The following is a 17,400-nucleotide window of genomic DNA, read 5'->3' on the forward strand; positions in this document are numbered from 1 at the left end:
TGGGCTCTGTGGTTGAGCCTCTGAACCTGAAGTCTGCATTGACTGGGAGCTGAGGCTGCTGACCTGGGCTAGCCAGGGCTGTCCCTAGACAGCAGAGGTGGTATGCAGAGAGTACTTGTGGGCAGAACCCACTGGAGGAGCCAGACCCTGCAGGCCCAGGACAGAGAAGCTGCATGTGTTCCAGGGACCCATGAGCCCTCACATGGTGGGCTGTGGTCTCCCGTGGCTGAAGAAATCCTTCTCCACCCAAGTTTACTTGACAGGATCTCTATTTCCCAAATCCTGTCCCTAGCCTGCAGTGGGGCATGGATCACAAGGTATTCTTTCACAGGGCTGCAGAGGGGGGCTCATTCAGTTGACCTCTAGGTCACTCCGTATCAGAGAAGGAGCCCTATAGCAGTCCTGGGGGCACCTCATTTCTGCATGTCCTAAGCCCTGGACCCACAGGATATGAGATGAAAGGGGAAAAAGATTGGATACTAGAGGAATGTCCAAGGGTAGCCCCCCCCCCCCCCAACAGAAGAGCCTGTGTCTTTTTTCTCCCACAGCAAGACCAAGTCATTTCTGCTTTTTTTTTTTTTTTTTTTTTAAACTGAAAGGTTGTTTTAGAGGAAAGGGTGCTTCCTTGAATTCTAGCCTTCACTAAATAAAGGCTTAATTCTTCACTAGGTTTTGCAGCCAAAGGGCATTTGGTAATTGTATTACTCAGGATTTTTTTCATTTGTAATTATTTGACAATATACTTTGAATTCAGCTAAACAGAAAGAGAAAATGCATTGGTGGTGTAACTGGGTCACACCTTCAGGCACCATTGGATCCAGGAGCTCAAGTTGCATACTTATTTCTCTCTCTCTCTCTCTCTCTCTCTCTCTCTCTCTGCCTCCCTCCCTCCCTCCTTCCCTTCCTCCCCCCTCCCCCGCTTCCTCCCTTCCTCTCATTTCTCCAATTCTGTTTATCCCACTTCTTGGCTTTTTCCTGAGGCCAGCTCCCCCATATGTTGGCAAGAAGAGTATCAACAGCTCCAAGTTTAGGAAAACTAGAGATTCCAGAGCACAATGCTTAAAAGAAAGTCCTTGGGGTCTCCTTGAATTGGTTCCCTTTGGGCCCTACCCTGAACTGATTCCTGTGACTGTGTGGCAGAGCTCTGGCTAGACCTGGTTCCTGTGCCTACTGCTGTGCACGAAGGAGGTGTATATACCAAGGAGGAAAAGGGAAGACAGCCCCTGGCCTCTGTAGTCTACCCCCATATGAAATTCTCTGCTTGCCTCAGTGGTGCATGAATTTCTATTCGGGGCCTCCCAGGGAGGAAAGATGGTTTATTTGAGGGTGACTTCAGTTCATCTTAATACTTCACAGAAATCTTCTTCTCCATATCACCTCAAGGAGCACACATTATTGTGACTTTTTAAAAAGCCAGTTGGAAGGCTGTGCAATTATGCAGCTGACAGATGACATGGGCAGAGCCTCAGGCAGCCAACCTCCTGCTACCAGCCTGTTGGTAATGGAGACTTCCAGCACTGAGCCCATCTGGTTCTCCTCTTCTTCCAGGCCCTGGGAGATGACACTCCTAGAATCCTCACAGTACGGTCAGGTGACAGATTCTGGCAGTGTTGACTGGACCTCCTGTCACTTCCAGAGGGAGGCATTTTCTTGCTATCCTGGTTCTCCAGGCCTTCTCCTGCCTCCCTGCCAGGGTGACCATGTAGGAGATCTTCTATGGGGGCACAGAAGATAGATGTGGGGGTATTCAGCCGAGAAAGCTGTCTGCCACGAGGACAGCTGTGTTCCTGAGTTGGTCAGATCTGAAGAGCACTGTGTGCAGGGGGAAGATACACATAGTTAAGCTCAGATTTGGTGTTGTTTGTGGCTGCAGCTTCTGTGGCCTCTCTAACACCTTCACAGTCTCTTAACCAATTTGAAGCATTTCCTGGCCCTGCGATGGTCGCAGTCTACTCATCCTCTCAGTTCCTTATGATCTGTGCCCCTACTTTCCTTCTCTGTTAGATATATCTGGGTTGCCTGTTGGAGATGCTAATTTGAGCTTTTTTTTTGGGGGGGGGAAATAACTTATTTTGTAAATAAAACAAAAATTGTATATATTTAGATATACAACATGACATATATAGTGTGTTTATGTATGCATATATGTGTGGGTGGTATATATATATACATACACAAACATACATACATATACATACATACATATATTGTGGAAAGGTTAAATCAAGCTTTTTGATGTATCTATTACCTTATTCATCTTTTTTGGAATGTGTTTGAGTAAGAGCAAAAACCCTTAAAATGTACTCTTTTAGTAGTTTGCAAGTATGTAATACATTGTTATCAACTATGGTTACCATGTTGCAGTAGTTATCCTGAACTTATTTCCACTCAGTAACTGAATTTTTGTATCCTTTGGCCAACATCTCTCATCCCTCTACATCCTCTACCCCAACCGTCCTGATGTTTTACCAGGTGACCTGGGTTAATCTTGTTTAGCCATCAGGTAGCCTAATATTCTAATATTCACCAAACATTCTCTTATCCTTAAATCATAACCAAACTGAGCTTTCTCTGGGGATTCCTCCCCTGGACCTGTCCTGTCCTGTCACCTGCATGGGGCTTTGCTCCCTATTTGCACTGGTGCAGACCACGCCAATCCTTTAAAGGACTCCTGGACCACTCTCCCAGCTTCCAGACCCGATTCATCTTGGCTTAGCATCTGGGCTTGTCTTCCTCTCTATAGACTGGGGGCTCCCGGAGGGTAGGTGAGAAAGTTGGGAGTCCAGCCTCTTCCCCCAAACCCACACACACCTATGGACTCTTCATTTGCCCACTGAGCCCACTTTAGGAGAACCGGGCAGGCTTTAATCTATCAGAAGAGTCACGGTGGAAGACGTTGCCCCGCCCCAATCTTTGGGGTAGGGGAGGAGCCTGTAGCGCTTGGGTCCAAACAGCCCCTAGTGTGGCAGACGTACTCCCCACCCGCGCCCCCGACAGGCTGATGGGGTAGTAGTCTGCGGAGACCGAGGCAGCCTTTCACAGCCTTTCCAGCAACAGCTCCGCCCCGTGGAGCAAGCGGAAAACGCGAGTCAAGGTCATGGTGACCTGCCAGAGAGGGAGGCTGAGGGTGGGGGCCGGGCGGTGACTGCAGACCAACCCAGGAGTCGCCCAGTGCGGGTCCACCCGGGTCACTGCACTGCTTACTGCTCCACCCTCCAAAGCACGCTCTTCCTGCAACACCCAGCCTCAACTTTACCCAGAACTTTTTTAAACCTGGAAGCTGGCTAGAGGACCTTGAAATTTAAAAAGGAGGTGTATCAATGAAAGAAAAAGTAAGGAGTATTAGTGTAGGGTGAGTTGGCCACAGAAAACCTTTGATGTTTTTTATATAGCTATGGGACAGAGCAGCTAATTTACATGTAACACTACTGGCTGAACTCTTGTGGGTACTGAAAAGGGGCTGGCTGCTGGTGATGGTGGTGGTGGTGGTGATGATGATGATGATGACGACGACGACGACAATGGCACAGTACCAAGGGCATATATTATTATCCCAACAATCTTTCTAAATTGAAGAACACGTGCATCACTCTAAAGCATTTACCTCCTCTCAGCCTCAGATTGCATTTACTTTAGCAAACCGTTCCCAAACTAACTTAACAATGCCAACATTTATTTTGCTCACAGATCTGCAAATTGTATGGGACTTGGCTGGGGGAGCAAAAGTCCCCACTTGCTCTCGGGAGTACTTCAGTCTCTCTCTGCCCTGGATCACTGAAGCCTATTTGGAAGTTTGGGAGTTGATGATGGGGTAGGGGCAGTTGTGCTGGCTGCCAGGATCTGCAGAGCTACCCAGCAGTGGGTAATTCTGCACCCTGATGCTGGAGGGAGTCAGGGTCAGGAACAAATGGCCCCGCTCAAGTTCTCCAAAGTCACTAAGCAGTTAAACTAGACAGGAGAAGGGTGGACTTAAGAGTGTGGTGAACTGGTAGTCTAGGCTTTCTTCACAATATTATTTCTTCACAAACTCCAGAAGCCTGAAGCCCAGTGCCTGGGCTCATGGATACCGCCAGTCCATGACCTGATTTACACTCAGCCTCCAACAAACCCTGCTAGTCCCAGCAGATGGAGAAAAACATTTTGGAAAGGTCCAGCTAGATGTTGAGGGAATCTGAGAGGGGATCCTAGATGCCCGCCCCACCCTTTGGCCTGCAGGGTGATGAGAATAGGCCTTCGCTTTATTTATTTAATTTTTTTTTGTTTTCCTTTGTGGTGATGGGGATCCAGGGTCTGGCACATGCTTAGCATGTGCTACACCCTCAGCCTGAGTATTTTTATTATCATCAATTCATTGAATTTTGTTTTTATCCTAATGCATGCGTTTCTTTTAAAACACATTCCTCTCATCTCATTTCTGTTTTCCTAGCTTCTTTTTATGTTGAGTACTCATCTTATTTATAGTCATTCCTTTTTTCTTAGTAATAAAAACAGGCTGGTGTTATGTCCTGTATATTTTTCTCAGCAGTTTCATCATCATTTCTATCTATGTGATTGCAGTTTTTATTTTCTCTGTGAGTGGACATTTCTTAAGGAGAGTGATTTTAAGCTTCAAGAGGTTAGACTTGAAAAATTGAGGTATGATTTACATATGGTACATTTTTAAAAATTTCCCTAGTTACTCACTTGTAGATTTATTGTACTGAGATTTTAATATCTCAACATGCTTTCTGCTTTGGGATGTTTATTGAGGTTTTCTCTGGGTAGTCAATATATAATCAATTATATGAATATTGCTTAAGTGCTAGAAAACAGTCAAGTTTTATATTAAATTTGATGTAGATATGGTTCACAGGCTACAAGCCTTGACCACAAAATAACATGCATGTTCTTGTTATAATAAAACAATGAAGGCATGATGAGCTCCCTCTCCCCAACCATTGCCAAGGGCACAGTCTTTCAGGGAATGTAGTGCATGTCCCTGTAGCAATGGACAGACTTGGAAGTGCATATAGTCAGTTTTTGTTTTGTTGTTGTTGCTGTTGTTTTGTTTGGGTACTGAGGATTGAATCTCGGGGTGTTCTACCACAGAGCTACATCCCCAGCTCTTTTTATTTTTCATTTTGAGACAGTGTCTCACTACGTTAATTAGGTTGGCCTGGAACTCGCGATCCTCCTGCCTCAGACTCCTGAGTCTCTGGGATCACAAGCATGCACCACTGTCCCTAGCAAGGCATAAAACCAGTTCAAAGCCACACTTTGTCACCTGGATCAAGCAGAGCATCCCTTGTGTTCCAGGTTGGTTTCTAAGACTTTCCCTTCCATAATTAGGGGTGACCTCAGACTATCACTTCATGACTAGAAATTTATCACAGTGCATATTGAATCAGCAGTATTGATTATGTTATTTAAGGTCTGTATGTTCCTGTTGTGTTTTTGGTTTTTGGTACTGGAGTTTGAACCTGGCGCACTTTACCACTGAGTCATATCTCCAATCTCCTCTGCCTTTTATTTTATTTTTTAAAATTTTGAAACAGGATCTCTTGTTAAGTTTCTCAGGCTGGCTTTGAACTTGCAGTCCTCCTGCCTCAGCCTCCTGAGCTGCTGGGATTATAGGCAAACACCACCATGTCTGACTCCTATTGATTTTTGATATACTGTTTCAGCTTCCTGTCACTATGACAAAATACCTGAGATAAACAACTTATACAGATGAAAGATTTATTTTGAGTCACAGTTTCAGAGATTTCTGTGTGATCTCTTGGCTCTGTCACTTTGGGCCCATGTCAAGGCAGCATACCATGGTGGGTGGGTGGGGGGGGGAGAGAGAGAAAGAGAGAGAGAGAGAAGTGAGAGAAAATAAATTCCTTCCAGGGCACACCCCAGTGGCCTACTCCTTCTAACTGGGTTCCAACTCCCAGTAATCCATCTAGCAATCAAAGGATTCATCCATTTGGTGAATTGATCAACTGATGAGGTCAGTGCCCTCTTGGTCCAATTTTGTCTAAAAGCACTGGGGACCATGCTTTCAACATATGAGATTTCAGAGGAAATTCCAGATCCAAACCATAACAATATCATATTATTGTTAGAAGCCCAAAGATACATTGTCATAATTTGTATATGATCATGCTTCACTTAATGATAGGGACAATTCTGAGAATGCATCATTAGATAATCAGAGAATATGCTTACACAAACCTAGATGATACAGCCTACTGCACACCTAGGTTCTATGGCATAGTCCATTGTGCCTAGCTTACAAATCTGGACAGCACATTACTCTGCTGAATATGATAGGCAATTTTGACACAATGGTAAGTATTGGTGAATCTAAACATAGAAAAGGTATAGAAAAATACCATATAAAAATAAAAATGGCTGGGTGTGGTATGTGCATGCCTGTAATCCCAGCCACCCAGGAGGCTGAGGCAGGAAGATCACAAGTTCATAGCCAGCCTTAGCAACTTAGCAAGAACCTGACTCAAATGAAAAAATAAAAAGGACTGGAATGTAGCTCAGTGGTTAAGTGCCCCTGGGTTCAATCCTTGGTACAAAAAAAGAAAAAAAAAGATTTAAAACAGTACACCTGTACCAGGCATTTCCCATGATTGGGATGTGCAGAACTGGAAATTGTTCTGAGTCAGTGAGTTTGCCAAGTCAATGTGGAGAATTAGGACTCCACTGTTCCTGGCTTTATAGATGGCTTTATAGATGACATGCACTTAGACCACACTAAATTTACTTAAGCATTTTTTTCATTAATAGTTTTCCTTAGCATACTGGAACTTTTTGAATTTTTAATTATAAAATTAAAATTTTAAAAACTTTTTTTGCAACAACTTGAATCAAACACATTAAACCTTTTGTACAACCATACAAAATATTTTCTTTCTTTCTATCCTTATTCTATAAGCTTTTTCTATTTTTAAATTTATTTTTGATTGCTTTTTACTTTTTGAAACTTTTATGTTAAGAAGTAAGACACAAACACACCCTGTAGCCTAGGCCTGCAAGTGTCAGGCTCATCAACGCCACTGTCTTCCACTCCACATCCTGTCCCACTGGAAGGTCTCCTGGGGAGATGAAAAACATGGAACTGCCATCTCCTATGATAACAATACCACTTTTTAGAACATCCTCTGAAAGGGCCTGCCTGAGATGGCTTTACAACTAACTTTTTTTTTTTTTTTCTTCCCTGTGGTGCTGGGGATTGAACCCAGGGACTTGTGCGTGCAAGGAAGGCACTCTACCAACGGAGCTATATCCCCAGTCCCAATTAACTTGTTTTTAATGAGTAGAAATAGTATATGCTAAAATAATGACAAAATATAGTATTGTAAATACATAAACCAGTAATATAGTCATTCTTTATCATTATCAAGTGTTATGTCCTGCCCATATTTGAGTGTGCTATCCTATTATGTGACGGGGCAGCAGCACCACACGTACCCATGGGCATTACATTGCATTATGACACTACAACAGCTAGGCTATCTGTAGGTGTTAGGAATTTTTTAGCTTCATTATAATCTTATGGCACCACTGTCATATATGCAGCCCACCATTGAGTGAATGTCATTGTACAGCACAGGACTATAATTTTATGTTTTTTTAATTAATTGAAGAGAAAAAAGCAGGAATATATTTGTAGCTTCTGTTACATTAACTGTCTTCTTTATCATTTCTGTCTCTCTACATTTATTCCCATGTATTCAAGTTACCATCTTGTTATGGTTTAGACATGAGGTGCTCCCCAAAAGCTCATGTGTAAGGCAAGGCAATAAAGTTTAGAAGTGGAATGATTGCATTATGAGAGCTTTTACGTAAGCACTGGATTAATCTACTTGAGAATTTTAACTGTCAGATAGCATGTGGCTCGAAGAGATGGATCACTGGGAGCTGCCTTTGTGGCCTGCATTTTGTCCCTGGTAACTCTGCTTCCAGGAGCCAGGTCCTACGCTGCTTTCTTTCCCCACCCCTTTCCACCATGATATTCTGCCTCACCTCCATCCCAGAGCAATGGAGTTGGACTGAGTCCTCTAAACCCTGAGTGCCAAATAAAATTGTTCTGTCAGGTATTTTGGTCACAGCAAAAACAAAATACAAAAAACAAAAAACAAACAAACAAAAACCTTACTAAAACACATTTGGAATCATTTTCTTATCCCAATTCAGTTTTGCCACCACTCACCTTTTCTGTGTAACTCACCTTTTCTCTGATAACTTTTCTTCATTTATTTCCTTTTTGTTCTTTGGCTTGCATACTCTCTGTTGATTTAAGTTAGCTAATTCTTTCTTCTGACAGTTCAAACATACTGTCCAACCCATTTAGCAAAATTTTATTTTCCTTATTGTACTCTCAAATTCCAGGATTTGCATTTGATTTAAAAGTCTCACTTTTGGTTGATAGTCTCTATTTGATGTGATATTCTTATAGTACTTTTTATTTCTTTTCTTGTAAATAATTTTATTTCATTTCCATAGCAAATATTTTACATTTCTATGTTTATATGCTCAGCTATATATTATATACATATTGTCTTCTATAACTGCTTTTTAAATTAGAAGAGAAAAAGTATGCATTTTATAGTGTCTTTTACAGTTATATAATATGGTTATGTGATTACCTATACTGGAGATGTGTGTGTGTATGTTCTTTTTCTTTTGTGTGTGTGTATAATAGGAACTGAACCCAGGGGCCCTTAACCTCTGAGCCAAATCCCCATCTCCTTTTTACATTTCATTTTGAGACAGGACCTCACTAAGTTGCTTAGGGCCTCGCTAAGTTGCTGAGGCTAGCATTGAGTTCACAAACTCCTGGCTCAGCCTCTGAGCTGGTGAGATTACAGGCATGCGCCACCGTGCCCAGCTGGGTGTGTGTTCTAATTACGCTCTAAGGTTACTTGTTTCAGCCTGAACAACTTCCTGTTAGGGAGAGAGTAGAATCTGTTAGCAACAAAATCTGTCAGTTTTTGTGGGAAGCTTTATTTGACCCTAATATTTGAAATATACTGGTAGCTTTGCTGGATGTAAGACTCTTGGTTAAGTTTTTTTTCTTTGAGCACTTGGAATGTCATCCCATTGCCTTTTGACCATCATTGTTTCTGATGGAAAATCAGCTACTGGGAACACTGGAGCTTCTTTGTAAGTTACAAGTTGTTTTCCTCTTGGTGTTATCAAGATTTTCCATTGGTCTTTGGCTTTCAGCATATTTACTGTTTGTAATATTGTACATATTTGGGTTTGTGGCTCTCTTTGCATTTATCAGGCTTGGAGCTTGTTGAGTTTCCTGTGTATTTTTTTTTTCAACCAATTTGCTAATTATTTCTTCAAGTATTTTTCCTTCTCCATTTTCTCTCCTCTCCTGTCATTTTCATTCTGTGAATGTCAGTGTGCTTAATGGTGTCCCACATATCTCTCAGGCTCTGATAACTTTTCTTCATTTATTTCCTTTTTGTCCTTTGTCTTGCATACTCTCTGTTGATTTATCTTCAAGTTAGCTAATTCTTTCTTCTGATAGTTCAAATGTACTGTCCAACCCATTTAGCAAAATTTTATTTTCCTTATTGTACTCTCAAATTCCAGGATTTGTATTTGATTTAAAAAGTCTCACTTTATGTTGATAGTCTCTACTTGATGTAATATTCTTACAGTAATTTTTATTTCTTTTCTTGTAAATAATTTTATTTCATTTCCATTTGTTTGCTCCTAGTACACAGAAATATCACTGAAATTTGCATATTAGCTGGGCACAGTGGTGCTGGCCTGTAATCCCAGAGTCTCAGGAGGCTGGCGCAGGGTGATGGCAAGTTGACACCAGCTGAGCAACTTAGCAAGACCTTGACTCAGTAAAACAAAAACAAAATAAAAACAAAAAGGGTGAAGGTGTAGGTCAGTAGTAAAGCACTTGTGGGTTCATTTCTTAGTACCACAAAAAGAAAAATTGTGTATCTGGAGTTTTTCTTTAATTTACTGTTTATTTTCATAAATTTATTCCTAATATTCTCTTATTGTACTTCTAATTTCAGTTGGATATGTAAAATAATTTTTCTTTAATTCCTGGTAGTATTAATTTTTTCCATCATTCTTTGCTTCTTCAGTCATGGTTTTCTTTTATTTTTTGAACATATTCTAAAGGCTACTTTGAAGTCTGCAAAATCTGACACTGGGTCCCTCATAGACTGTCTCTTGTATTTTTGCTGGTGTATGGATTTTGCTTTCCTGCTTCTTTGCATGTTTCAATATTTTTTTGCTGGAATACTTTAGATAGTATATTGGAGCAATTCTGGGTACTAGTCCCAACTCCCACAAAGGGCTTGTTATTTTCTTGTTTATTTGTATAGTGAATGGCTGGATTGTTTTAGTGAAATCTGTTCACTCCTCCCCACCCCAACATTTGCTGTTGCTCCTTAAGGCAGGGAAGGATGGCCTGAGGTTTACACACAGTCACTGTAAGGACAGTGCTTTGGGCAGTCCCCTCTTCTCTCTCCATGAGCTCACCTGGCTATTAAGCTTCATTAATTGCTGGCCGATTGCTATGATGCTCTTAACAATGTCTTTGGGCTAATTGCTCTACAGGTTAATTCAATCCAATTTGAGCGCCTCATGAATGACTCTGGGGATCAGTTTTGATATTTGCTCTGACTCCGGTATCTCTTTATCAGGTTCCCTGCTTTTCCTTCCCAAATAATCTCTGAGCCATAACTGTTCAGTTGGAAGTAGGGCTGTTGGGTAACACCAGGTGACACCCCACTTTAAGAGCTGGGCACTTGGTGGTTAGGGGTGGGAAGAAGCTTCAGGTTCTCATCTTGCCTCTGTTGGTTCTCACCAATGACACTCTGCCCAAGATACAGCCTTCATCCCATGAATGGTGGCAAGGGAGCCTTGCCTCCTAGTCACACTCACCTTGAGCCTCAGGCAGCTGGAGGCAGGATAAGAGATGCTAGGAACTTGCTGTAACTCTCCAACTAGGAGCCCAGGAGCAAGGGAATCCTGTGTTCTTGGCTGTTTTCATCTGAAATGGAGTTTCAGTCTGGTAAAGTTGGGAGCAAGGAGAGAGGTAGCAGATCTTAGTTCAAGTACCAGACTCTTGCTTTTACACTGAGTTACAATAAGTTTTAGATTTGAGTGAGTAAATGATTAATTTTTTTTTGCTGTATATTTTAGAACCATTACTAGTTGCTCTAAGAAGTCTTTTTTTCACCAGTTTCATTGTTGTTATAGTTTGGAGCTTGAGTGGTAAGCATTGTGTTAAAGGCTTGGTCCCCAGGGTGGTGCTTTTGGGAGGTGGCAGGACCTTGAGGAAGTGAGGCCTAGGAGTGGGGTCTTAGATCAATGGGGACATTCCCTTGAAGGAAAGTTCAGGACCTTGGAGCCTTCTTCTTTCTGTCTTTTGGCTCCCTGTCTTGTGATGTTAATGGTTTTCCTCTGCCACATGCTCCTTCCTTGATGTGCTCTGTTACTATTGACTTCAAGCAATGGTGCTAACAGACTGGTGCCTCTAAAACTTCAAGCTAAAGTCAACCTTTTCTCTTTATAAGTTAATTATCTTCTCAGGTTTTTCATTACAACCATGGGAAGCTGACCAAGACAACTGGTGTGGGTTCAAGGAGCAACTCATGCTGTCATGCCTGAAGTCCCTCTTCTTTTTCCTACTGTGAACTTCTAATGCTGTAAATTTCCCACTCAGCACTGCTTTAGCTGCATTTAGCTTATTTGATGTGCTGTGTTTTCATTTTTTACTGTTCAGGGTTCTGTAGAGAAACAGAACCAATGGAATCTCTCTCTCTCTCTCTCTCTCTCTCTCTCTCTCTCTCTCCATATAAAAATATTACATACGTAGATGTAATATCATTATGGTAATATTATGAGTATTAGCTCACATGGTTATGGAGACTGAGAAGTCCCCAAATACACCAACCATAAGATGGGGGTCAGAGAGCCAGTGGTGTGGCTCAAACGCCTGAGAGCTGGAGAGGCGATGGTGCAGATTCCAGTACAGGTCTGAAGGCTTGAGAATCAGGAGCACTAAGGGTAGGAGAAGACCCATCTAGCTCAGGCACTCACGCAAAGTTGATCCAACCTTCCTCTAACTTTTTTTCTATTCAGGTCCTCACTGGATTGAATGATGCCCCCCACATTGAGAGAGTCACCTGTGTCAAGCATCTAACAATTCAAATGCTACCTCCCGCCAGAAACAATCTCATGGACACACCCAGAAATAATGTCTAATTACCGAACTGGGCATCCTGTGACCCAGGCAAGTTGACATGTACTGTTAACCTTCCTAATTTTTGATTGTTTGCATATTCTTTAAAATTTTCTTTGAGACTTCCTCTTCAAAACATGAACTATTTAGACTGATATTGTTTAGCTTTCAGTATTTATAGATCTTCCTACTGTGTTTTGGCATTGATTCTATTTTGATTCCATTTTGGTTTGAGATTGTATGCTTTATTATTGTATTCAAAATTTCAAAAATAGATTTCTAAAGAGGGGATAGCTCATCTCACCAGTTCTCTCACTATTCAGATGTACAATAGGCACATGTTCTGTAGGAGGAAGTTCTAGAAGCAGAAGGTGGGAAGCAAGAGCCATCACTGTGTTTCTTAAGAGTCTCCTGACCACCCTGGATGAGGACAAAACCATGAGTGATGGGGCCCAGACCATGCGTCTGGTTATCCATGTAGAGCCAAAGTCCCATCAGTCTCAGAATAAGGCCACTCTACTGTTACAGTCTGCCAGACTACAGCTTGCTCAGCTTTGGGCATTAAGCATGAATATGGGAGTATTCATGAGTATTTGGAGGCATCCAGCACAGGCTTCTAAAGAAGCAGAAGGTACCCTGGTTTCTTGCTGGAGCCTATAGTTACCCATTATGACCACAAATTCTGTCCACAAAGTCTAGCTACTCTAGACTTTGTCCTAGAGTAGCTTGGCCTTGACAAGGATGTGGAATAAACAGAAGATAGGCTCAGTTTCTGTGGCCAACTTTGAATGGGATAAATCAGAGCTTGAGGAGTAAGAGAATGAATGTCTTAGTCTATTTTTAGTTGCTATAATATAATGCGTGAGACTAAGTGATTTATAAAGAATAGAGGTTTATTTTGGCTGATGGTTCTGGAGGCAGGGAAGTCCAAAGGTATGGTGCCAGCAAGTGCTTAGCTTCTGGTAAGGGCCTTGCATGGCTTCAACTCATGGCACAGAAACAGAAGGGCAAGCAGATGGGTGCAAAAGAGACGAAACACAAAGACTGGCCTTGCTGTGTCACAACCTGCTCTTGTGCCAGCTAACCCAGTCCTGCAAGAACTGTATTACTCCCTCTTAATGAACTACTCACCTCTGAAAAGTCCCCACCTTCCCAAATCACCACAGTAGCAAATTTCAACATGAGTTTCAGAAGGGGACGAATTGTATTCAAATCATGGCACAAGGGTGGAGAAGTCATGCTTGAGCTGGGTTACTCTGCTCTGCTCTTAGGTGCAGGGAATGCAGCTTCTTCCCACTCTCATTCTTGGAACAGTTGGTCCTCACCAGCCACAACTTGCCCCTTGTGCTGGAGGGTCAATAGGGAGATTGGACTTGGTGCTCCTCTGTTCTTCTTGGTCAGATTTCAAATGAGCAAAGCCTCATAGGAACCAACATAGCCTCACTGGATGACTGAGTGTTGTCCCAGCTCTCCTCTCCTAATCCTCTCTAAGAAAATGCTGGGTGCAGGTGTTCACATGTCACTTCCTAGGGCATGCTGGCCCTGATTCTCTGCTCTCAGTGGAGCATGCAATTGAGGTCAGTAGCCTCGTGGCTGGTGTCTGCTCAGGATGGACTTCTTGGTGACTGCTCACCTCCATTCCTCATGGGACCAGTAATGTCACTCAAAGTGTGCTTGCACACACATGGCACAGTGATTCCTTCTGTAGGGTTTCATCCTGCAGATGAGCTCACAATTGAGCCAAGACAAATGATAAGTTGTTCATGACAGCAGTGCTTGTGACAAAAGTTAGGAAATACTTGGTGCCCACCAAATAGGGACAACTTCAGTAGAGTATCCTTCATTTACCCAGTCTCGAGTGTCTGTTCCAGAAAACAGGATGGAGCAGATCAAGATGTTCTGATATGTGCACAGTATGCTCCTATCTGTATGAAAACCCTCCATAAATATCCTCACACCTGCTTATACACACCTAGGCAGCCAGAAAGACAGCACACCACAGTCTGCAACTGCCTTGAGTGTGGGTGTCCAGACCCCACCTCCCTGCATCAGCCTGTTTTCTTTAGCTAAATCACATGCCATTCCTTTGTAGCTGACTTTTCACATCCTTCTATTATACATGTTTTAAAACCATTCATAACTCTATGAAAACATTTCTTTGGAAAAAAAAGTGAGCCTGGAAAGAAAGTGTGAATTATTAATTTTTCCTTAAATGATCCATTTTCACCCAGACTTTTGCAAGTAATTTTCATGAGCCACTTAGGAATTTCCTGTTTATTTACTGTGGGTTCCAGACAAACCCAAACTCCTGCATCTCACAGCCCAACGAGCCCCAGCTTTGGCTCAAGGAGCTGTCTGGGCTATGGCTAAGAGTGTGACTCACCTTGAACCTACTCTCCCCAACTTGCCCCTGCCTGCTGCAGGGTCACAAGCATCTGCATCTCAAGACTGAAGGGAATTCCCATAATCTGTCTTCTGGTTAGAGAGGGGAGCTGCCAGGATTTCTGCCTACAACTACAAGATATGTGGAATTGGCCTCTTTTCCTCCTAGAGCATCAAAGACAAAGATTCCAGGGGCAGCTATGGAGGAAGAAAACATGCTGTATGCAGGGGCACAAGCATGTGTGCACCCACCAACACACAGATGCAGACGTGCTGGTAGATGCAGACATGTGGAGACAGGCACACACACACACACACAGATAATCACACATGGTGACACTGAAACAGACAGACACAGGCACACACATACAGAAAGACCTTCCAGGGCATTTAATTTTTTTTTTTTTTTGCATTGCTGGGAATTGAACCCAGGGCCTTGCACATGGTAGGCAAGTACTGTATCACTTAGCTAAATGTTAGGGTCTGTAAACAAGTCAAGATGGTGCCTGGCATTTTGCCAGAGGGAGTGGTTTGTGAAGTAACGCCAGCGAGCCATTAAGTGTGGAGATTCCTTATTGGTTGACTGCTGTATCTAGTTTATGTTAATTAAGATAAGCTGTGTGTAATGTATATATATCCCTCCTGTCCTACAATAAACGGCTCCCACTCCTGCTGTATCAATGTACACAAGTTGTTTGTCAACCCCCGGCTATTTTGCCCAGCCAGCCGGGCTGCAGCAGCTAAATCCTCAGCCTCCCAGGGCATTAAACTTCTTTATTCTTCCTGTGGAGGCTGTCTGAGAGCCTGGTACTTGGCTGTCTTGCCTGGGATTCAGGTCCTAAGGCACTTCACATCTTGGGCAGGTGTGAAGGTGGGCTTCTCCTTGCCTATGTACCCTGTCTCAGATACTACTGGAAAGGCAAGTTCTCCACTGATCAGCCCATTCTTCAGATATGAGTCATTTTCCATGCCAGAGGGGAGGGGGCCTCAGTGCTCCAAGGTTGTGGGGGCTCTGAGGGGCTCTGACAAGTACATAGCTCTTCTGAGCTCAGTGCCACTAGGCACCCTAGCAATGCATGTGTGGTCACCTACACTGTTGCTTCCTGTCACCTCCAACCCTGCAAAGCCCCCTCCCCAGCAGGCCTATCAGGGCAGCTCAGGCCTCTCATGCAGCAAAGGTGTTCTCTGAAGTCCTTTCCCTTTATCCGGTCTTGCTTGCCCTCTCATGAGAAGGCCCATTTGAAGACACTGGGTCATGAATTCTTGGGATGAAGTTTTCAAAATGACTTAATACCAACATAAGCAGGGAGGGCCCATCTTCTACCGTTGTGCCCAGGTACAACGGGTGAGAACACCAGTCATTCAGGAGTCATCTAGGCTGGGGTAGCCAGAGAAAATAGTGGATGTTCAGTTATCTGGATTTCAGATAAAAATGCCAAAATATCATTGAGATATTGCCTGGAACATATTTATACTAACAATTGTATTCACTGTTTATCAGAAATTCAAATTTAATTGAGCATTCATTTTTTTGTTGTTGTTGTTTTCAGAATCAGGCCACCTATGCAGATCCATACCTCTGAGGATGATTTTCTTCCATGAAGTAGCTGAGCTGGGGGAGTCCAGGCGGCTTCCAAGCTTGGGATGGAGACATATGTGCTTGCTTCCTCCAGGACCTCAACCTTGGTAAGGAAATATCTCCTAGTGTGCTCTCTCTCTAGTGCCACTTTCTAGTATCAGATTTTGCTTAGAGTGCACAATATGTCCCCCAGTAGTAGTGTCTTTCATTCTATCCCATTGGCTCCCTGAGATTTGCCTCTGCAGTGCCCATGAAACATGTCTGATGCACATGTTCATTCTACCCCTGGCTGAGTCTCCCTCACTATACTATGAGCTCACTGAGCATGGGCCCTGCTTCATCTCTTGCTCCCCTCCCTGTCTTTCTTCCATCAACAAATGTTCACTTCCAGCCGCAGCATAGATAGGAGATGAATGGAGGGAGATTAGATCTAGCCCTGCTCTTAGGGACTCTTCATGCTTGCGTAGAGGCTGGGCCCCACTGTGACTTCCATGGGTCTGCAATCAATGCACAGGGTACTGTGCATGGTCAGATGAGGTCACAGAAGCTCTGCAGAAATGCCAGCTTTCCTGGAGCTTCACTCTGAGCTGATGTTGGGAGAGGGCAGCTCAGTACCACAGGAGGGTCTGAGGCTGAAGATCCCTAGGATCAAGCTAGCTGGTAAGCAGCATTTCTTTTGGCCTTTCTCTTTTGCCCAAGTGGTCATCTTAAAGCCACAATTGGCCACCTGTGCAGCTGACAAGGCTGGGATTGAATCCAGGGCTATTTGTTTCCAAGGCCCTTTAAGTGTGCCCCCACCTTCTGGTCCTGTGGATTCATCATTCTGTGGGTTTTGGAAGGTAGCCCTGGAAAAAGGTAGTTCAAGTCAATTTGAGAACCCAATGGCACTTCATGCAAACCTTTGGCCTGCAAGGTGGCCTGGTGATCCATGCAGATCAGGCATTGACAACTTTTGGATCTTGCAAACTGTGGTAAAAGTAGAAGGAGTAGTTTACTAGGTCAGGAAAGCTGTGGTCCCATCTTGTCAAAGTCTCCATGATGCCAGCACAGTTGCATTCTGTCACTGGCTTTTATGGGATGGATCCAAGTTGAAGCTTTAGCTAGGCCTAGGGCAACCTTGGGGGATTTTGTGAAGGAGCATGTCCCTATGGTTGAAGTGGATATAGGAGTGGCTATGCAGAGGGAGAGAGAATAAGAGTTTTCCAGGGATCACTTGGGGGAAGGGTTATTG

Source organism: Callospermophilus lateralis, chromosome 3 (genome assembly GCF_048772815.1).
Source record: "Callospermophilus lateralis isolate mCalLat2 chromosome 3, mCalLat2.hap1, whole genome shotgun sequence".
Classification (NCBI taxonomy): Eukaryota; Metazoa; Chordata; class Mammalia; order Rodentia; family Sciuridae; genus Callospermophilus; species Callospermophilus lateralis.